Source organism: Astyanax mexicanus, chromosome 4, assembly GCF_023375975.1.
Source record: "Astyanax mexicanus isolate ESR-SI-001 chromosome 4, AstMex3_surface, whole genome shotgun sequence".
NCBI classification, from domain to species: domain Eukaryota; kingdom Metazoa; phylum Chordata; class Actinopteri; order Characiformes; family Acestrorhamphidae; genus Astyanax; species Astyanax mexicanus.
The window spans coordinates 10,590,228-10,617,346 of record NC_064411.1 but is presented as its reverse complement, the minus strand read 5'-3'; the positions used below and the strand labels follow the sequence as shown (position 1 = coordinate 10,617,346).

The 27,119-nt window shown below is 45.5% G+C and overlaps 2 protein-coding genes across 3 annotated transcripts in view; both read right to left on the bottom strand.

The window, feature by feature from the left end:
• LOC125801199 (zinc finger protein 271-like) overlaps positions 1 to 27,119 on the bottom strand; it is an 883,173-nt gene that overhangs the window by 163,840 nt on the left and 692,214 nt on the right. The window lies entirely within an intron of this gene.
• Positions 1 to 27,119, bottom strand: part of LOC111190863 (zinc finger protein ZFP2-like) — a 671,215-nt gene that overhangs the window by 479,616 nt on the left and 164,480 nt on the right. The window lies entirely within an intron of this gene.

The following is a 27,119-nucleotide window of genomic DNA, read 5'->3' as shown; positions in this document are numbered from 1 at the left end:
ATTTCGTGGTTCTACGTCAAAAGCCCTAGGAGGAGATAGTGATTAAATTTTGAGCGCGGAATAATAATAATAACTAGAAAAGGTAAAGTTCGTGAACGAACTTTAAGTTGGCTTGGAAAAGAAAGCTAATAACGTTAAAAAGTTAAAATGGTTGCTAAGCTTTTTCCGTCTGAAGAGTGTGAAGAGTCATTGATATACTGTTAACTTTTGGCTAAACGCTAAATGCTAAAAACGCTGAAATCTAAAAACATTTGGTTAAACGCTGAAATCTAAAAACATTTGGTTAAACGCTGAAATCTAAAAACGTTTGATTAAACGCTGAAATCTAAAAACGTTTGGTTAAACGCTGAAATCTAAAAACATTTAGTTAAACGCTGAAATCTAAAAACGTTTGATTAAACGCTGAAATCTAAAAACGTTTGGTTAAACGCTGAAATCTAAAAACGTTTGATTAAACACTGAAATCTTAAAACGCTTGTTTAAATGCTGAAATCGTAAAACTTTTGGTTAAACTTTTGATTGCTAATGTGTTGCTAGGCAGTTGCTATCATTTCTGAAAAGGTTGCTAAGCTTTTGCTAGGCAGTTGCTAATGTTTTCCAGGTGGTTGCTAAGCTATTGCTAACTGGTTGCTAGGCAATTGCTAACATATACCAGATAGTTGCTAAGGTGTTGCTAGGTGGTTGCTAGGGTGTTGCTAGGTTGTTGCTAAGGTGTTGCTATGGTATCTGGGGTGGTTGCTAAGATGTTGCTACGTGGTTGCTAGGGTGCTGCTATGGTATCCGGGTGGTTGCTAAGGTGTCGCTAGGTGGTTGCTAGGGTGTTGCTAGGTGGTTGCTAAGTTGTTGCTATGGTATCTGGGGTGGTTGCTAAGGTGTTTCTAAGTGGTTGCTAGGTGGTTGCTAAGGTGTTGCTATGGTATCCGGGGTGGTTGCTAAGATGTTGCTAGGTGGTTGCTAAGGTGTTTCTATGGTATCTGGGGAGGTTGCTAAGGTGTTTCTAGGTGGTTGCTAGGTGGTTGCTAAGGTGTTGCTATGGTATCCGGGATGGTTGCTAAGATGTTGCTAGGTGGTTGCTAAGGTGTTGCTATGGTATCTGGGGTGGTTGCTAAGGTGTTTCTAGGTGGTTGCTAGGTGGTTGCTAAGGTGTTGCTGTGGTATCCGGGGTGGTTGCTAAGATGTTGCTAGGTGGTTGCTAAGGTGTTACTATGCGGTTGCTGAGGTGTTGCTATGGTATCTGGGGTGGTTGCTACGGTGTTGCTAGGTGGTTGCTAAGGTGTTGCTATGGTATCCGGGGTGGTTGCTAAGGTGTTGCTAGGTGGTTGCTAGGTGGTTGCTAAGGTGTTGCTAGGTGGTTGCTAAGGTGCTGCTATGGTATCTGGGGTGGTTGCTAAGGTGTTGCTAGGTGGTTGCTAGTTGGTTGCTAAGTGGTTGCTAGGTGGTTGCTAAGGTATTGCTAGGTGGTTGCTAAGGTGTTACTATGGTAACCGGGGTGGTTGCTAAGGTGTTGCTAGGTGGTTGCTAGGTGGTTGCTAAGGTGTTGCTAGGTGGTTGCTAAGGTGTTGCTATGGTATCTTGGGTGGTTGCTAAGGTGTTGCTAGGTGGTTGCTAGGCAGTTGCTATCATTTCTAAAGTGGTTGCTAAGTGGTTGCTAGGCAGTTGCTAACGTTTTCCTAATGGTTGCTAAGGTGTTGGTAAGTGGTTGCTAGGCTGTTGCTATCATTTCTAAAGTGGTTGCTAGGCAGTTGCTATCGTTTCTAAGGTGGTTGCTAAGTGGTTGCTAACGTTTTCCTAGTGGTTGTTAAGGTGTTGCTAAGCGGTTGCTAGGCAGTTGCTAACGTTTTCCAGGTGTTTGCTAAGTGGTTGCTAACTGGTTGCTAGGCAGTTGCTATAATTTCTAAAGTGGTTGCTAAGTTGTTGCTAAGTGGTTGCTAACGTTTTCCAGGTGGTTGCTAAGATGTTGCTAAGTGGTTGCTAGGCAGTTGCTAACGTTTTCCAGGTGGTTGCTAAGCAGTTAATAGTTGGTTGCTAAAACCTGGCTGGGGTGCCGGGGTGTCCAAACTTTTGACTGATAGCTGCTCCATACAGCAGCTCCTCCATACACTCACAGTACTGGAGGAGCAGGGGAGAGAAGGGGTTCCGTGCGCAGAGCTGCTCGTGTGCGAGATGGAACTCTGGGCCCCCCATTCATTTCTATGGGAAAACTTCGTACGACAATTGTACGAAAACTGTACGTCGTATCACTTCGCAACCTCCTATTAATTTAAAGATCTCGATAAGATCTATAAGCTCGCCAAATTTGGTGTTCGTATCTCAAAAATTGTGGAGGTTACGGACGTTTAAAATTTGGCCCCATTCATTCCTATGGGAAAAAAATGCGTACGTTTACGAAGTTTTTACGAAAACCGTACGATGTATCGCTTAAAAAAGCACAAGCAACCTATTCGGGTATAGGTCCTACGATACTGCAAAATTTCGTGGTTCTACGTCAAAAGCCCTAGGAGGAGATAGTGATTAAATTTTGCGAATAGAATAATAATAAGTAGAATAATATTACGAAGAACAGTAAGTTGGCTTTTCCAAGCCAACTTAATAATAATAATAAGATTACGAAGAACAGTAAGTTGGCTTTTCCAAGCCAACTTAATAATAAGATTACGAAGAACAGTAAGTTGGCTTTTCCAAGCCAACTTAACTAGAAAAGGCAAAGTTCGTGAACGAACTTTAAGTTGGCTTGTCAAATAGTTACTAAGTTGTGTAGTGTGGTGTGGAGTGTGTGGGGTGTGGAGTGGGTTGTGGAGTGTGTTTGGTGTGGTGTGTTTGGAATGTGGGGTGGAGTGTGTGTGGTGTGTGGTGGAGTGTGGGGTGAGTTGTGTGTATTAGGTGTGGAGTGTGTGTGTTGTGGAGTGTGTGGGGTGTGGTGTGTAGAGAGTGTGGTGTGGAGTGTGTGGTGTGGTGTGTAGAGTGTGGTGTGTGTGTGAAGTGTGTGTGGAGTGCATGGGGTGTGAAGTGTGTGTGGTATGTGTGTGGTGGAGTGTGTGTGGTGTGGGGTATGTGAGCTGTGGAGTGTGTGTGTGGTTTAAAGTGTGTGTGGTGTGGGGTTTGTTTGGTGTGGAGTGTGTGTGGTGTGGGGTATGTGTGGTTTGAAGTGTGTGTGGTGTGGGGTATGTGTGGTTTGAATTGTGTGTGGTGTGGGGTTTGTGTGGTTTGAAGTGTGTGTGGTGTGGGGTTTGTGTGGTGTGGAGTGTGTGTGGTGTATGTGTGGTTTGAAGTGTGTGTGGTGTGGGGTATGTGTGGTTTGAAGTGTGTGTGGTGTGGGGTATGTGTGGTGTGGAGTGTGTGTGGTGTGGGGTATGTGTGCTGTGGAGTGTGTGTGGTGTGGGGTATGTGTGCTGTGGAGTGTGTGTGTGGTGTGGGGTGTGAAGTGTGTGTGGTATGTGTGTGGTGGAGTGTGTGTGGTGTGGGGTATGTGAGCTGTGGAGTGTGTGTGTGGTTTAAAGTGTGTGTGGTGTGGGGTATGAAGTGTGTTTGGGGTGGAGTGTGTGTGGTGTGGGCTATGTGAGCTGTGGAGTTTGTGTGGTTTAAAGTGTGTGTGGTGTGGGGTTTGTGTGGTGTGGAGTGTGTGTGGTGTGGGGTGTGTGTGGTTTGAAGTGTGTGTGGTGTGGGGTATGTGTGGTTTGAAGTGTGTGTGGTGTGGGGTTTGTGTGGTTTGAAGTGTGTGTGGTGTGGAGTGTGTGTGGTGTGGGGTATGTGTGGTGTGGGGTATGTGTGGTTTGAAGTGTGTGTGGTGTGGGGTATGTGTGGTTTGAAGTGTGTGTGGTGTGGGGTATGTGTGGTTTGAAGTGTGTGTGGTGTGGGGTATGTGTGGTTTGAAGTGTGTGTGGTGTGGGGTTTGTGTGGTGTGGAGTGTGTGGAGTGTGTGTGGTGTGGGGTATGTGTGGTTTGAAGTGTGTGTGGTGTGGGGTATGTGTGGTTTGAAGTGTGTGTGGTTTGAAGTGTGTGTGGTGTGGGGTTTGTGTGGTTTGAAGTTTGTGTGGTGTGGCGTGTGTGTGGTGTGGGTTATGTGTGGTTTGAAGTGTGTGTGGTGTGGGGTATGTGTGGTTTGAAGTGTGTGTGGTGTGGGGTATGTGTGGTTTGAAGTGTGTGTGGTGTGGGGTTTGTGTGGTGTGGAGTGTGTGTGGTGTGGGGTATGTGTGGTTTGAAGTGTGTGTGGTGTGGGGTATGTGTGGTTTGAAGTGTGTGTGGTGTGGGGTATGTGTGGTTTGAAGTGTGTGTGGTGTGTAGAGTGTGGTGTGTGTGTGAAGTGTGTGTGGAGTGCATGGGGTGTGAAGTGTGTGTGGTATGTGTGTGGTGGAGTGTGTGCGGTGTGGGGTATGTGAGCTGTGGAGTGTGTGTGTGGTTTAAAGTGTGTGTGGTGTGGGGTTTGTTTGGTGTGGAGTGTGTGTGGTGTGGGGTATGTGTGGTTTGAAGTGTGTGTGGTGTGGGGTATGTGTGGTTTGAATTGTGTGTGGTGTGGGGTATGTGTGGTGTGGAATGTGTGTAGTGTGTGGTGTGGAGTGTGTGTAGTGTGGGCTGTGGACTGTGTGTGGTGTGGGGTGTGTGTGGTGTGTAGAGTGTGTGTGGTGTGGGCTGTGGAGTGGGGTGTGAAGTGTGGAGTGTGTGGTGTGGAGTGTGTGTGATGTGGATTGTGTTTGGTGTGGAGTGTATGTAGTGTGGGGAGTGGACTGTGTGGTGTGTGGGGTGTGTAGAGTGTGTGGTGTGTGGGGTATGTGTGGTGTGTGGTGTGGTGTGTGTGTAGTGTTGTATTGGTTCTGGTGTGGGTTGTGTTCAGCAGTCTCTTCTCCATACAGATACAGTACTGAGGAGCAGGGCAGAGAGGGGGGCCGTGCGCAGGATCGGCTGGTGTGTGTGAGATGGCCAACATTCCGCCCATTCATTCCTATGGGGAAAGTTCGTACGATAATTTTACGAAAACCGTAAATCGTATTGGTGATATCAGCATATCGTCTGAAACGTCTCTGCAAGTTCTGTATGTCTTGTGAATTTCGTGGTTCTAGCTTGAAAATTGTGACTTTTAGAGCAGTTTGAAAAAAGTGTGAATGGAAGTCTATGGGGAAAAAAGTGACTTTGACGGAACCGTGCTAGAACCCTGGTTCTCAGCTCGCTTAGAAAAGCACAAGCACACTCCACGGCTATGGGTTCTACCATCCTGTGGAGTGTGTGTGTGGTTTAAAGTGTGTGTGGTGTGGGGTATGTGTGGGGTGGAGTATGTATGGTGTGGGGTGTGTCAGGTGTGGAGTGTGTGTGGTGTGGGGTATGTGTGGTGTGAACTGTGTGTGGTATGTGTGGGGTGGAGTGTGTGTGGTGTGGGGTATGTGAGCTGTGGAGTGTGTGTGTGGTATGGAGAGTGTGGGATATGTGTGGTGTTGGGTGTGAAGTGTGTGGGGTGGAGTGTGTATGGTGTGGGGTATGTGAGCTGTGGAGTGTGTGTGTGGTATGGAGAGTGTGGGGTATGTGTGGTATGTGTGGGGTGGAGTGTGTGTGGTGTGGTGTGAAGTGTGTGGTATGTGTGGGGTGGAGTGTGTGTGGTGTGGGGTATGTTAGCTGTGGAGTGTGTGTGTAGTATGGAGTGTGTGGGGTGTGGGGTATGTGTGGTGTGGAGTGTGTGCGGTGTGGGGTATATGAGCTGTGTGTGGAGTGTGTGTGTGGTTTAAAGTGTGTGTGGTGTGGGGTATGTGTGGTGTGGAGTGTGTTGGGTGTGGAGTTTATGGGGTGTGTAGAGTGCAGGGTGTGGTGTGGGGTGTATGTGGGGTGTGCTGTGGAGTGTGTGTGTGTGGTATGGAGTGTGTGGAGTGTGGGGTGTGTCTGGTGTGGAGTGTGTGTGGTGTGGGGTAGGTGTGGTGTGAACTGTGTATGGTATGTGTGGGGTGGAGTATGTATGGTGTGGGGTGTGTCAGGTGTGGAGTGTGTGTGGTGTGGGGTATGTGTGGTGTGAACTGTGTGTGGTATGTGTGGGGTGGAGTGTGTGTGGTGTGGGGTATGTGAGCTGTGGAGTGTGTGCGTGGTATGGAGAGTGTGGGATATGTGTGGTGTGGGGTGTGAAGTGTGTGGGGTGGAGTGTGTATGGTGTGGGGTATGTGAGCTGTGGAGTGTGTGTGTGGTATGGAGAGTGTGGGGTATGTGTGGTGTGAAGTGTGTGGTATGTGTGGGGTGGAGTGTGTGTGGTGTGGGGTATGTGTGGTTTGAAGTGTGTGTGGTGTGGGGTATGTGTGGTTTGAAGTGTGTGTGGTGTGGGGTTTGTGTGGTTTGAAGTGTGTGTGGTGTGGAGTGTGTGTGGTGTGGGTTATGTGTGGTTTGAAGTGTGTGTGGTGTGGGGTATGTGTGGTTTGAAGTGTGTGTGGTGTGGGGTATGTGTGGTTTGAAGTGTGTGTGGTGTGGGGTTTGTGTGGTGTGGAGTGTGTGTGGTGTGGGGTATGTGTGGTTTGAAGTGTGTGTGGTGTGGGGTATGTGTGGTTTGAAGTGTGTGTGGTGTGGGGTTTGTGTGGTTTGAAGTGTGTGTGGTGTGGGGTTTGTGTGGTGTGGCGTGTGTGTGGTGTGGGTTATGTGTGGTTTGAAGTGTGTGTGGTGTGGGGTATGTGTGGTTTGAAGTGTGTGTGGTGTGGGGTATGTGTGGTTTGAAGTGTGTGTGGTGTGGGGTTTGTGTGGTGTGGAGTGTGTGTGGTGTGGGGTATGTGTGGTTTGAAGTGTGTGTGGTGTGGGGTATGTGTGGTTTGAAGTGTGTGTGGTGTGAGGTATGTGTGGTTTGAAGTGTGTGTGGTGTGTAGAGTGTGGTGTGTGTGTGAAGTGTGTGTGGAGTGCATGGGGTGTGAAGTGTGTGTGGTATGTGTGTGGAGTGTGTGCGGTGTGGGGTATGTGAGCTGTGGAGTGTGTGTGTGGTTTAAAGTGTGTGTGGTGTGGGGTTTGTTTGGTGTGGAGTGTGTGTGGTGTGGGGTATGTGTGGTTTGAAGTGTGTGTGGTGTGGGGTATGTGTGGTGTGGGGTATGTGAGCTGTGGAGTGTGTGTGTGGTTTAAAGTGTGTGTGGTGTGGGGTATGAATTGTGTGTGGGGTGGAGTGTGTGTGTGGTGTGGGGTACGTGTGGTGTGGAGTGTGTGGGGTGGAGTGTGTTTGGTGTGGGGTATGTGTGGTGTGGAATGTGTGTAATGTGTGGTGTGGACTGTGTGTGATGTGGGGTGTGTGGTGTGCTGTGTGTGTAGTGTGGTATTGGTTCTGGTGTGGGTTGTGTTCAGCAGTCTCTTCTCCATACAGATACAGTACTGAGGAGCAGGGCAGAGAGGGGGGCCGTGCGCAGGATCGGCTGGTGTGTGTGAGATGGCCAACATTCCGCCCATTCATTCCTATGGGGAAAGTTCGTACGATAATTTTACGAAAACCGTAAATCGTATCGGTGAGATCAGCATATCGTCTGAAACGTCTCTGCAAGTTCTGTATGTCTTGTGAATTTCGTGGTTCTAGCTCAAAAATTGTGACTTTTAGAGCCGTTTGAAAAAAGTGTGAATGGAAGTCTATGGGAAAAAATCGGACTTTGGCGGACCACCGAACGGACCCTGGTGGTCCGATCACTTAGAAAAGCACAAGCACACCCCGCGGCAATAGGTTCTATCATCTTGTGAAGTTTCGTGGTTCTAGCTTGAAAACTGTAGGAGGAGAAACTGTTTATAAAAAGTTTATAGAATAATAATAATAATAATAATAACTAGAAAAGGTAAAGTTCGTGAACGAACTTTAAGTTGGCTTGGAAAAGAACGCTAATAACGTTAAAAAGTTAAAATGGTTGCTAAGCTTTTTCCGTCTGAAGAGTGTGAAGAGTCATTGACATGCTGTTAACTTTTGGCTAAACGCTAAATGCTAAAAACGCTGAAATCTAAAAACATTTGGTTAAACGCTGAAATCTAAAAACGTTTGATTAAACGCTGAAATCTAAAAACGTTTGGTTAAACGCTGAAATCTAAATACATTTGGTTAAACGCTGAAATCTAAAAACGTTTGATTAAACGCTGAAATCTAAAAACGTTTGGTTAAACGCTGAAATCTAAAAACGTTTGGTTAAACGCTGAAATCTAAAAACGCTTGTTTAATTGCTGAAATCGTAAAACTTTTGGTTAAACTTTTGATTGCTAATGTGTTGCTAGGAAGTTGCTATCATTTCTGAAAAGGTTGCTAAGCTGTTGCTAGGCAGTTGCTAAAGAAACAACTTAAAAAGAAACAACTTAAAAAGCTGTTTCTGTCTGAAGAGTGTGAAGAGTCATTGCTATGCTGTTAACTTTTGGCTAAAAGCTAAATACCAAAAACGCTGTAATCTAAAAACGTTTGGTTAAACGCTTAAATCTAAAAACATTTGGTTAAACGCTGAAATCTAAAAACCTTTGGTTAATTGCTTACATCTAGAAATGTTTTGTAAGATGCTGAAATCCAAAAACTTTTGGTTAAACACTGAAATCTTAAAACGTTTGTTTAACAGCTGAAATCTAAAAACTTTTGGTTAAACGCTGAAATCTTAAAACGTTTGTTTTTATGTTGAAATCTCGAAACTTTTGGTTAAATGCTGAAATCTAAAAACTTTTGGTTAAATGCTGAAATCTAAAAAATTTTGGTTAAGTGCTGAAATCTAAAACTTTTGGTTACATGCTGAAATCTAAAAACTTTCCAGGTGGTTGCTAAGGTGTTGCTATAGTATCTGGGGTGGTTGCTGAGGTGTTGCTAGGTGGTTGCTAAGGTGTTGCTATGGTATCCAGGGTGGTTGCTAAGGAGTTGCTAGGTGGTTGCTAAGGTGTTGCTATGGTATCCAGGGTGGTTGCTAAGGTGTTGCTATGGTATCCAGGGTGGTTGCTAAGGTGTTGCTAGGCAGTTGCTAAGTGGTTGCTAGGCAGTTGCTAACGTTTTCCAAGTGGTTGCTAGGCAGTTGCTAAGTGGTTGCTAGGCAGTTGCTAACATTTTCCAGGTGGTTGCTAAGTGGTTGCTAGGTAGTTGCTAACATATTCCAGGTGGTTGCTAGGCAGCTGCTAAGTGGTTGCTAGGCAGTTGCTAACGTTTTCCAGGTGGTTGCTAAGTGGTTGCTAGGCAGTTGCTAACGTTTTCCAGGTGGTTGCTAGGCAGTTGCTAAGTGGTTGCTAGGCAGTTGCTAACGTTTTCCAAGTGGTTGCTAGGCAGTTGCTAAGTGGTTGCTAGGCAGTTGCTAACGTTTTCCAGGTGGTTGCTAAGTGGTTGCTAACTGGTTGCTAGGCAGTTGCTATCATTTCTAAAGTGGTTGCTAAGTGGTTGCTAGGCAGTTGCTAACGTTTTCCTAGTGGTTGCTAAGTGGTTGCTAGGTAGTTGCTAACATATTCCAGGTGGTTGCTAGGCAGCTGCTAAGTGGTTGCTAGGCAGTTGCTAACGTTTTCCAGGTGGTTGCTAAGTGGTTGCTAGGCAGTTGCTAACGTTTTCCAGGTGGTTGCTAGGCAGTTGCTAAGTGGTCGCTAGGCAGTTGCTAACGTTTTCCAAGTGGTTGCTAGGCAGTTGCTAAGTGGTTGCTAGGCAGTTGCTAACGTTTTCCAGGTGGTTGCTAAGTGGTTGCTAGGCAGTTGCTAACGTTTTCCAGGTGGTTGCTCAGTGGTTGCTAGGCAGTTGCTAACGTTTTCCAGGTGGTTGCTAGGCAGTTGCTAAGTGGTTGCTAGGCAGTTGCTAACGTTTTCCAAGTGGTTGCTAGGCAGTTGCTAAGTGGTTGCTAGGCAGTTGCTAACGTTTTCCAGGTGGTTGCTAAGTGGTTGCTAGGCAGTTGCTAACATTTTCCAGGTGGCTGCTAGGCAGTTGCTAAGTTGTTGCTAGGCAGTTGCTAACGTTTTCCAGGTGGTTGCTAAGTGGTTGCTAGGCAGTTGCTAACGTATTCCAGGTGGTTGCTAGGCAGTTGCTAAGTGGTTGCTAGGCAGTTGCTAATGTTTTCCAGGTGGTTGCCCAGTGGTTGCTAGGCAGTTGCTAACGTTTTCCAGGTGGTTGCTAAGTGGTTGCTAGGCAGTTGCTAACGTATTCCAGGTGGTTGCTAGGCAGTTGCTAAGTGGTTGCTAGGCAGTTGCTAACGTTTTCCAAGTGGTTGCTAGGCAGTTGCTAAGTGGTTGCTAGGCAGTTGCTAACGTTTTCCAGGTGGTTGCTAAGTGGTTGCTAGGCAGTTGCTAACGTTTTCCAGGTGGTTGCTAGGCAGTTGCTAAGTGGTTGCTAGGCAGTTGCTAACGTTTTCCAAGTGGTTGCTAGGCAGTTGCTAAGTGGTTGCTAGGCAGTTGCTAACGTTTTCCAGGTGGTTGCTAAGTGGTTGCTAGGCAGTTGCTAAAATTTTCCAGGTGGTTGCTAGGCAGTTGCTAAGTTGTTGCTAGGCAGTTGCTAACGTTTTCCAGGTGGTTGCTAAGGTGTAGCAAACTGGTTGCTAGGCAGTTGCTAACATATTCCAGGTGGTTGCTAAGGTGTTGCTATGGTATCTGGGGTGGTTGCTAAGGTGTTGCTAGGTGGTTGCTAGGCAGTTGCTATCATTTCTAAAGTGGTTGCTAGGCAGTTGCTATCATTTCTAAAGTGGTTGCTAAGTTGTTGCTAAGTGGTTGCTAGGCAGTTGCTAACGTTTTCCTAATGGTTGCTAAGGTGTTGGTAAGTGGTTGCTAGGCAGTTGCTAACGTTTTCCTAATGGTTGCTAAGGTGTTGGTAAGTGGTTGCTAGGCTGTTGCTATCATTTCTAAAGTGGTTGCTAGGCAGTTGCTATCGTTTCTAAGGTGGTTGCTAAGTGGTTGCTAACGTTTTCCTAGTGGTTGTTAAGGCGTTGCTAAGTGGTTGCTAGGCAGTTGCTATCGTTTCTAAGGTGGTTGCTAAGTGGTTGCTAACGTTTTCCTAGTGGTTGTTAAGGCGTTGCTAAGTGGTTGCTAGGCAGTTGCTAATGTTTTCCAGGTGTTTGCTAAGTGGTTGCTAACTGGTTGCTAGGCAGTTGCTATAATTTCTAAAGTGGTTGCTAGGCAGTTGCTAACGTTTTCCAGGTGGTTGCTAAGGTGTTGCTAAGTGGTTGCTAGGCAGTTGCTAACGTATTCCAGGTGGTTGCTAAGTGGTTGCTAGGCAGTTGCTATACGTTCTAAAGTGGTTGCTAAGCAGTTGCTAATGTTTTCCTAGTGGTTGTTAAGGTGTTGCTAAGTGGTTGCTAGGCAGTTGCTATCGTTTTAAATGTGGTTGCTAAGTGGTTGCTAGGCAGTTGCTTTCATTTCTAAAAAGGTTGCTAAGCTGTTGCTAGGCAATTGCTAATGTTTTCCAGGTGGTTGCTAAGGTGTAGCAAACTGGTTGCTAGGCAGTTGCTAACGTATTCCAGGTGGTTGCTAAGTGGTTGCTAGGCAGTTGCTATACGTTCTAAAGTGGTTGCTAAGCAGTTGCTAATGTTTTCCTAGTGGTTGTTAAGGTGTTGCTAAGTGGTTGCTAGGCAGTTGCTATCGTTTTAAATGTGGTTGCTAAGTGGTTGCTAGGCAGTTGCTTTCATTTCTAAAGTGGTTGCTAAGCTGTTGCTAGGCAGTTTCTAACGTTTTCCTAGTGGTTGCTAAGGTGTTGCTAACTGGTTGCTAGGCAGTTGCTAACGTTTTCCAGGTGGTTGCTAAGTTGTTGCTAAGTGGTTGCTAGGCAGTTGCTAACGTTTTCCAGGTGGTTGCTAAGGTGGTTGCTAAGCAGTTAATAGGTGGTTGCTAAAACCTGGCTGGGGTGCCGGGGTGTCCAAACTTTTGACTGATAGCTGCTCCATACAGCAGCTCCTCCATACACTCACAGTACTGGAGGAGCAGGGGAGAGAAGGGGTTCCGTGCGCAGAGCTGCTCGTGTGTGAGATGGAACTCTGGGCCCCCCATTCATTTCTATGGGAAAACTTCGTACGACATTTGTACGAAATCCGTACGACGTATCGTTTCGTAAAGCATATTTTCGGAAAGAACTCACTAAGTTCTACAGACCATCCGAATTTCGTCTTCATATCTCAAAAATTCTGACGTTCACAGCCGTTCAAAAATCTTCTAGTTCATTGTCTATGGAAAAAAGGGCGTACGTTTACGAAGTTTTTACGAAAACCGTACGATATATCGCTCCAAAAAGCACAAGCAACGTAATTCACTATAGGTCCCACGATCCCTGAAAGTTTCGTGATTCTACGTTAAAAGCCCTAGGAGGAGTAGCGTTTAACAAAAGTGAGGAAGAATAATAATAATAACTAGAAAAGGAAAGTTCGATAACGAACTTTAAGTTGGCTTGGAAAAGTACGTTAATAACGTTGAAAAAGTTAAAATGGTTGCTAAGATATTTCTGTCTAAAGCGTGTGAAGAGTGGTTGCTTTGCTGTTGACTTTCAGCTAAATGTTAAAGTCCAAAAAGTTTTGGCTAACATGGTGAAAAGCTAATAATTGTCTTATAAAGTAATATAAACACTTTACTTTATATATGCCTATATAAAGTAAAGTGTTGCTAAGTGGTTGCTAGGTAGTTACTAGGCAGTTGCTAATGTATTCCACATCGTTGCTTAGTGTTTGCTAATTGGTTGCTAAGCAGATTCTTACATATTCCAGGTGGTTGCTAAGCTGTTGCTAACTGGTTGCTAGGCAATTGCTAATGTATTCCACATGGTTGTTAAGTGGTTGCTAGGCAGTTTCTAATATTTTCCAGGTGGTTGCTAAGTGGTTGCTAACTGGTTGCTATGCAGTTGCTAACATATTCCACATGGTTTCCAAGTGGTTGCTAAGGTGTTGATATGGTATCCGGGTTGGTTGCTAAGGTGTTGCTAGGTGGTTGCTAAGGTGTTGCTATGGTATCCAGGGTGGTTGGTAAGGTGTTGCTAGGTGGTTGCTAGGTGGTTGCTAAGGTGTTGCTATGGTATCCGGGGTGTTGCCAAGGTGTTGCTAGGTGGTTGCTAGGCGGTTGCTAGGCAGTTGCTAGGCGGTTGCTATGGTATCCGGGGTGGTTGCTAAGGTGTTGCTAGGTGGTTGCTAAGGTGTTGCTATGCGGTTGCTAAGGTGTTGCTATGGTATCTGGGGTGGTTGCTAAGGTGTTGCTAGGTGGTTGCTAGGGTGTTGCTATGGTATCTGGGGTGGTTGCTAAGGTGTTGCTAGATGGTTGCTAAGGTGTTGCTATGGTATCCGGGGTGGTTGCTAAGGTGTTGCTAGGTGGTTGCTAAGGTGTTGTTATGGTATCCTGGGTGGTTGCTAAGGTGTTGTTAGGTGGTTGCTAGGCGGTTGCTAAGGTGTTGTTATGGCATCCGGGGTGGTTGCTAAGATGTTGCTAGGTGGTTGCTAAGGTGTTGCTATGGTATCCGGGGTGGTTGCTAAGGTGTTGCTAGGTGGTTGCTAAGGTGTTGCTAGGTGGTTGCTAAGGTGTTGCTATGGTATCTGGGGTGGTTGCTAAGGTGTTGCTAGGCGGTTGCTAAGGTGTTGCTAGGCGGTTGCTAAGGTGTTGCCAGGTGGTTGCTAAGGTGTTGCTATGGTATCCGGGTGGTTGCTAGGTGGTTGCTAACGTGTTGCTAGGCGGTTGCTAAGGTGTTGCTATGGTATCCAGGGTGGTTGCTAAGGTGTTGCTAGGCGGTTGCTATGGTATCTGGGTTGGTTGCTAAGGTGTTGCTAGGTGGTTGCTAGGTGGTTGCTAAGGTGTTGCTAGATGGTTGCTAAGGTGTTGCTATGGTATCCGGGGTGGTTGCTAAGGTGTTGCTAGGTGGTTGCTAGGTGGTTGCTAAGGTGTTGCTATGTTATCCTGGGTGGTTGCTAAGGTGTTGCTAGGTGGTTGCTAGGCGGTTGCTAAGGTGTTGCTATAGTATCCGAGGTGGTTGCTAAATGGTTACTAGGCAGTTCCTAACGTATTCCACATGGTTGCTAAGTGGTTGCTAGGCACTTGCTAATGTTTTCCAGGTGGTTGCTAAGGTGTATCTAACTGGTTGCTAGGCAGTTGCTAATATTTCTGAAGTGGTTGCTAAGCAGTTGCTAGGCAGTTGTTAACGTTTTCCAGGTGGTTGCTAAGGTGTTGCTAACTGGTTGCTAGGCAGTTGCTAACGTATTCCACATGGTTGCTAAGTGGTTGCTAGGCAGTTGCTAACATTTTCCAGGTGGTTGCTAAGGTGTTGCTAACTGGTTGCTAGGCAGTTGCTAACATATTCCAGACATAAAAAGAAAGAGAAAGCAAGACATAGAAAAGTAGAGTGAAAGAGAAGTAGAGAGAAGAGCGAGAAATAAAGAAAGAGTAAGAGAGAATAGAGAAATAGAAAAGTAGCGAGAAAGAGAAATTGAGACGTAGAGAGAGAGAGTGAGAAAGAGAGAAAGAAAGAGTGAGAAATAGAGAAGTAGAGAGTAAAAGAGAGAGTGAGAAATAGAGACGTAGAGAGAGAGTGAGAAAGAGAGTGAGAAATTCAGAAGTAGAGTGAGAAAGAGAGTGAGAAATAGAGAAGTAGAGAGCAAAAGAGAGTGAGAAATAGAGAAGTAGAGAGAGTGAGAAAGAGAGAGTGAGAAATAAAGAAATGTAAAGAGCAAAAGAGAGAGTGAGAAATAGAGAAGTAGAGAGAAAAAGATATAGAGACATAGAGCGTGAGAAAGAGATAAGTAGAGAGCAAAAGAGAGTGAGAAATAGAGAAGTAGAGAGCAAAAGAGAGAGTGAGAAATAGAGACGTAGAGAGAGTGAGAAATAGAGAAGTAGAGAGCAAAAGAGAGTGAGAAATAGAGAAGTAGAGAGAGTGAGAAAGAGAGTGTGAGAAATAGAGACGTAGAGAGAAAGTGAGAAAGAAAGAGTGAGAAATAGAGAAGTAGAGAGCAAAAGAGAGTGAGAAATAGAGAAGTAGAGAGCAAAAGAGAGTGAGAAATAGAGACATAGAGAGAGAGTGAGAAAGAGAGAGTGAGAAATAGAGAAGTAGAGAGCAAAAGAGAGAGTGAGAAGTAGAGAGCAAAAGAGAGAGCGAGAAGTAGATAAGTAGAGAGCAAAAGAGAGAGTGAGAAACAGAGAAGTAGAGAGCAAAAGATAGAGTGAAAAGTAGAGAGAGAGTGAGAAAGAGAGAGTGAGAGAAGTAGAGAGAGAGTGAGAAAGAGAGAGTGAGAGAAGTAGAGAGAGAGTGAGAAAGAGAGAGTGGTTGCTAAGCAGTTAATAGGTGGTTGCAAAGCGCTGGCTGGGGTGCCCGGGGTGTCCAAACTTTTGACTGATAGCTGCTCCATACAGCAGCTCCTCCATACACTCACAGTACTGGAGGAGCAGGGGAGAGAAGGGGTTCCGTGCGCAGAGCTGCTCGTGTGTGAGATGGAACTCTGGGCCCCCCATTCATTTCTATGGGAAAACTTCGTACGACAATTGTACGAAAACCGTACGTCGTATCGCTTCGCAACCTACTATTAATTTAAAGATCTTGATAAGATCTATTAGCTCGCCGAATTTGGTCTCCGTATCTCAAAAATTGTGACCGTCACGGACGTTCAAAATTCTCCCCCATTCATTCCTATGGGGAAAAAATGCGTACGTTTACGAAGTTTTTACGAAAACCGTACGATAAATCGCTCCAAAAAGCACAAGCAACGTAATTCACTATAGGTCCTACGATCCGTGAAAGTTTCGTGATTCTACGATAAAAGCTCTAGGAGGAGTAGCGTACAGAAAAAAAGGCGTAAGAATAATAATAATAATAAGAAGAAGAAAACGAAGAACAATAAGTTGGCTTTTCCAAAGCCAACTTAATAACTAGAAAAGGTAAAGTTCGTGAACGAACTTTAAGTTGGCTTGGAAAAGAACGCTAATAACGTTAAAAAGTTAAAATGGTTGCTAAGCTTTTTCTGTCTGAAGAGTGTGAAGAGTCATTGATATGCTGTTAACGCTAAATGCTAAAAACGCTGAAATCTAAAAACGTTTGGTTAAACGATGAAATCTACAAACATTTGGTTAAACGCTGAAATCTAAAAACGTTTGATTAAACGCTGACATCTAAAAACGTTTGGTTAAACGCTGAAATCTAAAAACGCTTGTTTAAATGCTGAAATCGTAAAACTTTTGGTTAAACTTTTGATTGCTAATGTGTTGCTAGGCGGTTGCTATCATTTCTGAAAAGGTTGCTAAGCTGTTGCTAGGCAATTGCTAATGTTTTCCAGGTGGTTGCTAAGCTGTTGCTAACTGGTTGCTAGGCAATTGCTAACATATAACAGGTGGTTGCTAAGGTGTTGCTAGGTGGTTGCTAGGGTGTTGCTAGGTTGTTGCTATCATTTCTAAAGTGGTTGCTAAGTGGTTGCTAGGCAGTTGCTATCGTTTTCCTAGTGGTTGTTAAGGTGTTGCTAAGTGGTTGCTAGGCAGTTGATATCATTTCTAAAGTGGTTGCTAAGTGGTTGCTAGGCAGTTGCTATCGTTTTCCTAGTGGTTGTTAAGGTGTTGCTAAGTGGTTGCTAGGCAGTTGCTATCATTTCTAAAGTGGTTGCTAGGCAGTTGCTAACGTTTTCCCAATGGTTGTTAAGGTGTTGCTAAGTGGTTGCTAGGCAGTTGCTTTCATTTCTAAAGTGGTTGCTAAGTGGTTGCTAGGCAGTTGCTAACGTTTTCCAGGTGGTTGCTAAGTGGTTGCTAGGCAGTTGCTAACGTTTTCCAGGTGGTTGCTAGGCAGTTGCTAAGTGGTTGCTAGGCAGTTGCTAACGTTTTCCAAGTGGTTGCTAGGCAGTTGCTAAGTGGTTGCTAGGCAGTTGCTAACATTTTCCAGGTGGTTGCTAAGTGGTTACTAGGTAGTTGCTAACATATTCCAGGTGGTTGCTAGGCAGCTGCTAAGTGGTTGCTAGGCAGTTGCTAACGTTTTCCAGGTGGTTGCTAAGTGGTTGCTAGGCAGTTGCTAACGTTTTCCAGGTGGTTGCTAGGCAGTTGCTAAGTGGTTGCTAGGCAGTTGCTAACGTTTTCCAAGTGGTTGCTAGGCAGTTGCTAAGTGGTTGCTAGGCAGTTGCTAACGTTTTCCAGGTGGTTGCTAAGTGGTTGCTAGGCAGTTGCTAACGTTTTCCAGGTGGTTGCTAGGCAGTTGCTAAGTTGTTGCTAGGCAGTTGCTAACGTTTTCCAGGTGGTTGCTAAGTGGTTGCTAGGCAGTTGCTAACGTATTCCAGGTGGTTGCTAGGCAGTTGCTAAGTGGTTGCTAGGCAGTTGCTAACGTTTTCCAGGTGGTTGCTCAGTGGTTGCTAGGCAGTTGCTAACGTTTTCCAGGTGGTTGCTAAGTGGTTGCTAGGCAGTTGCTAACGTATTCCAGGTGGTTGCTAGGCAGTTGCTAAGTGGTTGCTAGGCAGTTGCTAACGTTTTCCAAGTGGTTGCTAGGCAGTTGCTAAGTGGTTGCTAGGCAGTTGCTAACGTTTTCCAGGTGGTTGCTAAGTGGTTGCTAGGCAGTTGCTAACGTTTTCCAGGTGGTTGCTAGGCAGTTGCTAAGTGGTTGCTAGGCAGTTGCTAACGTTTTCCTAGTGGTTGCTAAGGTGTTGCTAAGTGGTTGCTAGGCAGTTGCTATCGTTTCTAAAGTGGTTGCTAAGCTGTTGCTAGGCTGTTTCTAACGTTTTCCTGGTGGTTGCTAAGGTGTTGCTAACTGGTTGCTAGGCAGTTGCTATCATTTCTAAAGTGGTTGCTAAGTGGTTGCTAGGCAGTTGCTAACGTTTTCCAGGTGGTTGCTAAGGTGTTGCTAAGTGGTTGCTAGGCAGTTGCTAACATTTTCCAGGTGGTTGCTAAGGTGTTGCTAACTGGTTGCTAGGCAGTTGCTATAATTTCTAAAGTGGTTGCTAAGTGGTTGCTAGGCAGTTGCTAACGTTTTCCTAGTGGTTGCTAAGGTGTTGCTAAGTGGTTGCTAGGCAGTTGCTATCGTTTCTAAAGTGGTTGCTAAGCTGTTGCTAGGCTGTTTCTAATGTTTTCCAGGTGGTTGCTAAGGTGTTGCTAACTGGTTGCTAGGCAGTTGCTATAATTTCTAAAGTGGTTGCTAAGTGGTTGCTAGGCAGTTGCTAACGTTTTCCAGGTGGTTGCTAAGGTGTTGCTAAGTGGTTGCTAGGCAGTTGCTAACGTTTTCCAGGTGGTTGCTAAGGTGTTGCTAACTGGTTGCTAGGCAGTTGCTATAATTTCTAAAGTGGTTGCTAAGTGGTTGCTAGGCAGTTGCTAACGTTTTCCAGGTGGTTGCTAAGCAGTTAATAGGTGGTTGCTAAACCCTGGCTGGGGTGCCGGGGTGTCCAAACTTTTGACTGATAGCTGCTCCATACAGCAGCTCCTCCATACACTCACAGTACTGGAGGAGCAGGGGAGAGAAGGGGTTCCGTGCGCAGAGCTGCTCGTGTGTGAGATGGAACTCTGGGCCCCCCATTCATTTCTATGGGAAAACTTCGTACGACATTTGTACGAAATCCGTACGACGTATCGTTTCGTAAAGCATATTTTCGGAAAGAACTCACTAAGTTCTATAGACCATCCGAATTTCGTCTTCATATCTCAAAAATTCTGACGTTCACAGCCGTTCAAAAATCTTCTAGTTCATTGTCTATGGAAAAAAGGGCGTACGTTTACGAAGTTTTTACGAAAACCGTACGATATATCGCTCCAAAAAGCACAAGCAACGTAATTCACTATAGGTCCCACGATCCCTGAAAGTTTCGTGATTCTACGTTAAAAGCCCTAGGAGGAGTAGCGTTTAACAAAAGTGAGGAAGAATAATAATAATAATAATAATAATAATAATAATAATAAGATTACGAAGAACAAGAAGTTGGCTTTTCCAAGCCAACTTAATAATAATAATAAGAAGATTACGAAGAACAAGAAGTTGGCTTTTCCAAGCCAACTTAATAATAATAACTAGAAAAGGCAAAGTTCGTGAACGAACTTTAAGTTGGCTTGGAAAAGTACGCTAATAACGTTGAAAAGTTAAAATGGTTGCTTAGTGGTTGCTAGGCAGTTGTGATCATTACTAAAGTGGTTGCTAAGCGTTTGCTATGCAGTTGCTAACGTTTTCCAGGTGGTTGCTTAGGTGTTGCTAAGCAATTGCTAGGCAGTTGCTAACATATTCCACATGGTTGCTAAGTGGTTGCTAGGTGGTTGCTAAGCAGTTGCTAACATTTTCCAAGTGGTGGCTAAAGTGTAGCTAACTGGTTGCTAGGCAGTTGCTATCATTTCTAAAGTGGTTGCTAAGCAGTTGCTAACATTTTCCAGGTTGTTGCTAAGATGTTGTTAAGTGGTTGCTAGGCAGTTGCCATGATTTCTAAAGTGGTTGCTAGGCAGTTGCTAACGTTTTCCTAGTGGTTGCTAAGGTGTTGCTAAGTGGTTGCTAGGCAGTTGCTATCATTTCTAAAGTGCTTGCTAAGTGGTTGCTAGGCCGTTGCTATCGTTTCTAAAGTGGTTGCTAAGCAGTTGCTAGGCAGTTGCTAACATATTCCACATGGTTGCTAAGTGGTTGCTAGGCAGTTGCTAACATTTTCCAGGTGGTTGCTAAGATATTGTTAACTGGTTGCTAGGCAGTTGCTATAATTTCTAAAGTGGTTGCTAGGCAGTTGCTAACATTTTCCAGGTCGTGGCTAAAGTGTAGCTAACTGGTTGCTAGGCAGTTGCTTACATTTCCAAAGTGGTTGCTAAGCGGTTGCTAGGCAGTTGCTAAAATATTCCACATGGTTGCTAAGTGGTTGCTAGGCAGTTACTATAATTTCTAAAGTGGTTGCTAAGTGGTTGCTAGGCAGTTGCTAACGTTTTCCTAGTGGTTGCTAAGGTGTTGCTAAGTGGTTGCTAGGCAGTTGCTATCATTTATAAAGTGCTTGCTAAGTGGTTGCTAGGCAGTTGCTGATGTTTTCCTAGTGGTTGTTAAGGTGTTGCTAAGTGGTTGCTAGGCAGATGCTATCGTTTCTAAAGTGGTTGCTAAGCTGTTGCTAGGCAGTTTCTAAAGTTTTCCTGGTGGTTGCTAAGGTGTTGCTAAGTGGTTGCTAGGCAGTTGCTATCATTTCTAAAGTGGTTGCTAAGTGGTTGCTAGGCAGTTGCTAACGTTTTCCAGGTGGTTGCTAAGTGGTTGCTAAATGGTTGCTAGGCAGTTGCTTTCATTTCTAAAGTGGTTGCTAAGTGGTTGCTGGGCAGTTGCTATCGTTTCTAAAGTGGTTGCTAAGCTGTTGCTAGGCAGTTTCTAACGTTTTCCTGGAGGTTGCTAAGGTGTTGCTAACTGGTTGCTAGGCAGTTGCTATAATTTCTAAAGTGGTTGCTAAGTGGTTGCTAGGCAGTTGCTAACATTTTCCTAGTGGTTGCTAAAGTGTTGCTAAGTGGTTGCTAGGCAGTAGCTAACGTTTTCGTAGTGGTTGTTAAGGTGTTGCTAAGAGGTTGCTAGGCAGTTGCTATTGTTTCTAAAGTGGTTGCTAAGTGGTTGCTAGGCAGTTGCTAACGTTTTCCAGGTGGTTGCTAAGTGTTGCTAACTGGTTGCTAGGCAGTTGCTTTAATATCTAAAGTGGTTGCTAAGTGGTTGCTAGGCAGTTGCTAACGTTTTCCTAGTGGTTGCTAAGTGGTTGCTAAGTGGTTGCTAGGCAGTTGCTATCATTTCTAAAGTGGTTGATAAGTGGTTGCTAGGCAGTTGCTAACGTTTTCCTAGTGGTTGCTAAGGTGTTGCTAAGTGGTTGCTAGGCTGTTGCTATCATTTCTAAAGTGGTTGCTAAGTGGTTGCTAAGCGGTTGCTAACATTTTCCTACTGGTTGTTAAGGTGTTGCTAAGTGGTTGCTAGGCAGTTGCTATCGTTTCTAAGGTGGTTGCTAAGTGGTTGCTAGGCAGTTGCTAACGTTTTCCTAGTAGTTGTTAAGGTGTTGCTAAGTGGTTGCTAGGCAGTTGCTATCGTTTCTAAAGTGGTTGCTAAGTGGTTGCTAGGCATTTGCTAACGTTTTCCAGGTGGTTGCTAAGGTGTTGCTAACTGGTTGCTAGGCAGTTGCTATAAATTCTTAAGTGGTTGCTAAGTGGTTGCTAGGAAGTTGCTAATGTATTCCAGGTGGTTACTAAGTGGTTGCTAGGCAGTTGCTAACGTTTTCCAGGTGGTTGCTAAGGTGTTGCTAAGTGGTTGCTAGGCAGTTGCTAACGTTTTCCAGGTGGTTGCTAAGGTGGTTGCTAAGCAGTTAATAGGTGGTTGCTAAGCCCTGGCTGGGGTGCCGGGGTGTCCAAACTTTTGACTGATAGCTGCTCCATACAGCAGCTCCTCCATACACTCACAGTACTGGAGGAGCAGGGGAGAGAAGGGGTTCCGTGCGCAGAGCTGCTCGTGTGTGAGATGGAACTCTGGGCCCCCCATTCATTTCTATGGGAAAATTTCGTACGACATTTGTACGAAATCCGTACGACGTATCGTTTCGTAAAGCATATTTTCGGAAAGAACTCAATAAGTTCTATAGGTCATCCGAATTTCAGCTTCATATCTTAAATATTGTGACGTTCACGGCCGTTCAAAATTCTCCTAGTTCATTGTCTATGGGAAAAAGGGCGTACGTTTACGAAGTTTTTACGAAAATCGTACGATGTATCGCTCCAAAAAGCACAAGCACACCCCGCGGCTATAAGTTCTACCATCGTGTGAAGTTTCGTGGTTCTACCTCAAAAGCTCTAGGAGGAGTAGTTGTTTATAAAACGTGGCGAGAATAATAATAAAAAAAATAAGAAGATTACGAAGAACAATAAGTTGGCTTTTCCAAGCCAACTTAATAATAATAAGATTACGAAGAACAGTAAGTTGGCTTTTCCAAGCCAACTTAATAACTAGAAAAGGTAAAGTTCGTGAACGAACTTTAAGTTGGCTTGGAAAAGAACGCTAATAACGTTAAAAAGTTAAAATGGTTGCTAAGCTTTTTCTGTCTGAAGAGTGTGAAGAGTCATTGATATGCTGTTAACGCTAAATGCTAAAAACGCTGACATCTAAAAACATTTGGTTAAACGCTGAAATCTAAAAACATTTGGTTAAACGCTGAAATCTAAAAATGTTTGATCAAACGCTGAAATCTAAAAACGTTTGGTTAAACGATGAAATCTAAAAACATTTGGTTAAATGCTGAAATCTAAAAACGTTTGATTAAACGCTGACATCTAAAAACGTTTGGTTAAACGCTGAAATCTAAAACGCTTGTTTAAATGCTGAAATCGTAAAACTTTTGGTTAAACTTTTGATTGCTAATGTGTTGCTAGGCGGTTGCTATCATTTCTGAAAAGGTTGCTAAGCTGTTGCTAGGCAATTGCTAATGTTTTCGAGGTGGTTGCTAAGCTGTTGCTAACTGGTTGCTAGGCAATTGCTAACATATAACAGGTGGTTGCTAAGGTGTTGCTAGGTGGTTGCTAGGGTGTTGCTAGGTTGTTGCTATCATTTCTAAAGTGGTTGCTAAGTGGTTGCTAGGCAGTTGCTATCGTTTTCCTAGTGGTTGTTAAGGTGTTGCTAATTGGTTGCTAGGCAGTTGCTATCATTTCTAAAGTGGTTGCTAAGTGGTTGCTAGGCAGTTGCTATCGTTTTCCTAGTGGTTGTTAAGGTGTTGCTAAGTGGTTGCTAGGCAGTTGCTATCATTTCTAAAGTGGTTGCTAGGCAGTTGCTAACGTTTTCCCAATGGTTGTTAAGGTGTTGCTAAGTGGTTGCTAGGCAGTTGCTAACGTTTTCCAGGTGGTTGCTAAGTGGTTGCTAGGCAGTTGCTAACGTTTTCCAGGTGGTTGCTAGACAGTTGCTAAGTGGTTGCTAGGCAGTTGCTAACGTTTTCCAAGTGGTTGCTAGGCAGTTGCTAAGTGGTTGCTAGGCAGTTGCTAACATTTTCCAGGTGGTTGCTAAGTGGTTGCTATGTAGTTGCTAACATATTCTAGGTGGTTGCTAGGCAGCTGCTAAGTGGTTGCTAAGAAGTTGCTAACGTTTTCCAGGTGGTTGCTAAGTGGTTGCTAGGCAGTTGCTAACGTTTTCCAGGTGGTTGCTAGGCAGTTGCTAAGTGGTTGCTAGGCAGTTGCTAACGTTTTCCAAGTGGTTGCTAGGCAGTTGCTAAGTGGTTGCTAGGCAGTTGCTAACGTTTTCAAGGTGGTTGCTAAGTGGTTGCTAGGCAGTTGCTAACGTTTTCCAGGTGGTTGCTAGGCAGTTGCTAAGTTGTTGCTAGGCAGTTGCTAACGTTTCCAGGTGGTTGCTAAGTGGTTGCTAGGCAGTTGCTAACGTATTCCAGGTGGTTGCTAGGCAGTTGCTAAGTGGTTGCTAGGCAGTTGCTAACGTTTTCCAGGTGGTTGCTCAGTGGTTGCTAGGCAGTTGCTAACGTTTTCCAGGTGGTTGCTAAGTGGTTGCTAGGCAGTTGCTAACGTATTCCAGGTGGTTGCTAGGCAGTTGCTAAGTGGTTGCTAGGCAGTTGCTAACGTTTTCCAAGTGGTTGCTAGGCAGTTTCTAAGTGGTTGCTAGGCAGTTGCTAACGTTTTCCAGGTGGTTGCTAAGTGGTTGCTAGGCAGTTGCTAACGTTTTCCAGGTGGTTGCTAGGCAGTTGCTAAGTGGTTGCTAGGCAGTTGCTAACGTTTTCCAAGTGGTTGCTAGGCAGTTGCTAAGTGGTTGCTAGGCAGTTGCTAACGTTTTCCAGGTGGTTGCTAAGCGGTTGCTAGGCAGTTGCTAACATTTTCCAGGTGGTTGCTAGGCAGTTGCTAAGTTGTTGCTAGGCAGTTGCTAACGTTTTCCAGGTGGTTGCTCAGTGGTTGCTATGCAGTTGCTAACGTTTTCCAGGTGGTTGCTAAGGTGTTGCTAAGTGGTTGCTAGGCAGTTGCTAACGTTTTCCAGGTGGTTGCTAAGGTGGTTGCTAAGCAGTTATTAGGTGGTTGCTAAGCCCTGGCTGGGGTGCCGGGGTGTCCAAACTTTTGACTGATAGCTGCTCCATACAGCAGCTCCTCCATACACTCACAGTACTGGAGGAGCAGGGGAGAGAAGGGGTTCCGTGCGCAGAGCTACTCGTGTGTGAGATGGAACTCTGGGCCCCCCATTCATTTCTATGGGAAAACTTCGTACGACATTTGTACGAAAACCGTACGACGTATCGTCGAAACGTTAAAATTTTCGGAAAGAACGCGGTATGTTCTATAGACCGTTCGATTTTTGTATTTGCATGTCAAAAATTGTTACCTACACAAACGTTCAAAGTTGTCCCCCATTCATTTCCTATGGGAAAAAAAAGCGTACGTTTACGAAGTTTTTACGAAAACCATACGATGTATCGCTTAAAAAAGCACAAGCAACCTATTCGGGTATAGGTACTACGATACTGCAAAGTTTCGTGGTTCTACGTCAAAAGCCCTAGGAGGAGATAGTGATTAAATTTTGAGCGCGGAATAATAATAATAATAATAATAATAATAATAATAACTAGATTGCAGTTCCTACAGAAACTGCGAGTGTGATTGCAGTGCTGGCTGGTATCTGCTATGGTGTTGCTAGGTGGTTGCTAAGGTGTTGCTAGGTGGTTGCTAAGGTGTTGCTATGGTATCCGGGGTGGTTGCTAAGATGTTGCTAGGTGGTTGCTAGGTGGTTGCTAAGGTATTGCTAGGCGGTTGCTAAGGTGTTGCTATGGTATCCGGGGTGGTTGCTAAGGTGTTGCTAGGTGGTTGCTAGGTGGTTGCTAGGCGGTTGCTAAGGTGTTGCTATGGTATCCGGGGTGGTTGCTAAGGTGTTGCTAGGTGGTTGCTAGGTGGTTGCTAAGGTGTTGCTATGGTATCCGGGGTGGTTGCTAAGGTGTTGCTAGGTGGTTGCTAGGTGGTTGCTAAGGTGTTGCTAGGCGGTTGCTAAGGTGTTGCTATGGTATCCGGGGTGGTTGCTAAGGTGTTGCTAGGTGGTTGCTAGGTGGTTGCTAAGGTGTTGCTAGGCGGTTGCTAAGGTGTTGCTATGGTATCCGGGGTGGTTGCTAAGGTGTTGCTAGGTGGTTGCTAGGTGGTTGCTAAGGTGTTGCTAGGCGGTTGCTAAGGTGTTGCTATGGTATCCGGGGTGGTTGCTAAGGTGTTGCTAGGCGGTTGCTAAGGTGTTGCTATGGTATCCGCGGTGGTTGCTAAGGTGTTGCTAGGTGGTTGCTAGGTGGTTGCTAGGGTGTTGCTAGGCGGTTGCTAAGGTGTTGCTATGGTATCCAGGGTGGTTGCTAAGGTGTTGCTAGGTGGTTGCTAGGGTGTTGCTAGGCGGTTGCTAAGGTGTTGCTATGGTATCCGAGGTGGTTGCTAAGGTGTTGCTAGGTGGTTGCTAGGTGGTTGCTAGGGTGTTGCTAGGCGGTTGCTAAGGTGTTGCTATGGTATCCGGGGTGGTTGCTAAGGTGTTGCTAGGTGGTTGCTAGGTGGTTGCTAGGGTGTTGCTAGGCGGTTGCTAAGGTGTTGCTAGGTGGTTGCTAGGTGGTTGCTAAGGTGTTGCTATGGTATCCGGGGTGGTTGCTAAGGTGTTGCTAGGTGGTTGCTAGGTGGTTGCTAAGGTGTTGCTAGGCGGTTGCTAAGGTGTTGCTATGGTATCCGGGGTGGTTGCTAAGGTGTTGCTAGGTGGTTGCTAGGTGGTTGCTAAGGTGTTGCTAGGCGGTCGCTAAGGTGTTGCTATGGTATCCGGGGTGGTTGCTAAGGTGTTGCTAGGTGGTTGCTAGGTGGTTGCTAAGGTGTTGCTAGGCGGTTGCTAAGGTGTTGCTATGGTATCCGGGGTGGTTGCTAAGGTGTTGCTAGGCGGTTGCTAAGGTGTTGCTATGGTATCCGCGGTGGTTGCTAAGGTGTTGCTAGGTGGTTGCTAGGTGGTTGCTAGGGTGTTGCTAGGCGGTTGCTAAGGTGTTGCTATGGTATCCAGGGTGGTTGCTAAGGTGTTGCTAGGTGGTTGCTAGGGTGTTGCTAGGCGGTTGCTAAGGTGTTGCTATGGTATCCGGGGTGGTTGCTAAGGTGTTGCTAGGTGGTTGCTAGGGTGTTGCTAGGCGGTTGCTAAGGTGTTGCTATGGTATCCGGGGTGGTTGCTAAGGTGTTGCTAGGTGGTTGCTAGGGTGTTGCTAGGCGGTTGCTAAGGTGTTGCTATGGTATCCGGGGTGGTTGCTAAGGTGTTGCTAGGTGGTTGCTAGGTGGTTGCTAGGGTGTTGCTAGGCGGTTGCTAAGGTGTTGCTATGGTATCCGGGGTGGTTGCTCAGGTGTTGCTAGGTGGTTGCTAGGTGGTTGCTAGGGTGTTGCTAGGCGGTTGCTAAGGTGTTGCTATGGTATCCGGGGTGGTTGCTAAGGTGTTGCTAGGTGGTTGCTAGGGTGTTGCTAGGCGGTTGCTAAGGTGTTGCTATGGTATCCAGGGTGGTTGCTATGGTGTTTCTAGGTGGTTGCTAGGTGATTTATATGCATAAATTAGATTAAATGGTGTTTGCACGTTGCTACGCAACGTGCAAATACATCAATCAGCTATGCACGCTAGGTTGCTCTGGCCGTTCGGGGGTGTCCAAACTTTTGACCCGTGGCTCCATTACACACAGTGCTGGGGGGCCGGGGTGTCCAAACTTTTGACCCATGGCTCCATTACACACAGTACTGGGGGGCCGGGGTGTCCAAACTTTTGACCTAATGCTGTTTTATCCCATAGCTGCTCCATTACACACAGTACTGGAGTTCTAGCTACCTGTCCTTCGATCTAGCTGCCGTCCTCCGATGTGCCCCATTCATTCCAATGGGGCCACTTCGTACGACAATCGTACGAAATTCGTACGACGTAACTTTTCGTAACGCATATTTTCGGAAAGAGCTCAATAAGTTCTACAGGTCCTCAATTGGTTTCATCTTCGTATTTCAAAAATTGCGACGTCCACGGGCGTGCAAAGTTCTGCCCATTCATTTTCAATGGTCAAAAAAACGCGTACTTACGAAGTTTTTACGAAAAACGTAAGTCCGATCGGAAAGCTGTATACAAGCCCACCATTCCCGATATGGACGCACGTTTTCTCTTTTGAACGAAGTCGATATTTCGAAAACTGCGGCACTAGTTAACCGGACAAAAAACAGGTGGAACTAGATTGCAGTTCCTACAGAAACTGCGAGTGTGATTGCAGTGCTGGCTGGTATCTGCTATGGTGTTGCTAAGGTGTTGCTATGGTATCCGGGGTGGTTGCTAAGGTGTTGCTAGGTGGTTGCTAGGGTGTTGCTAGGCGGTTGCTAAGGTGTTGCTATGGTAT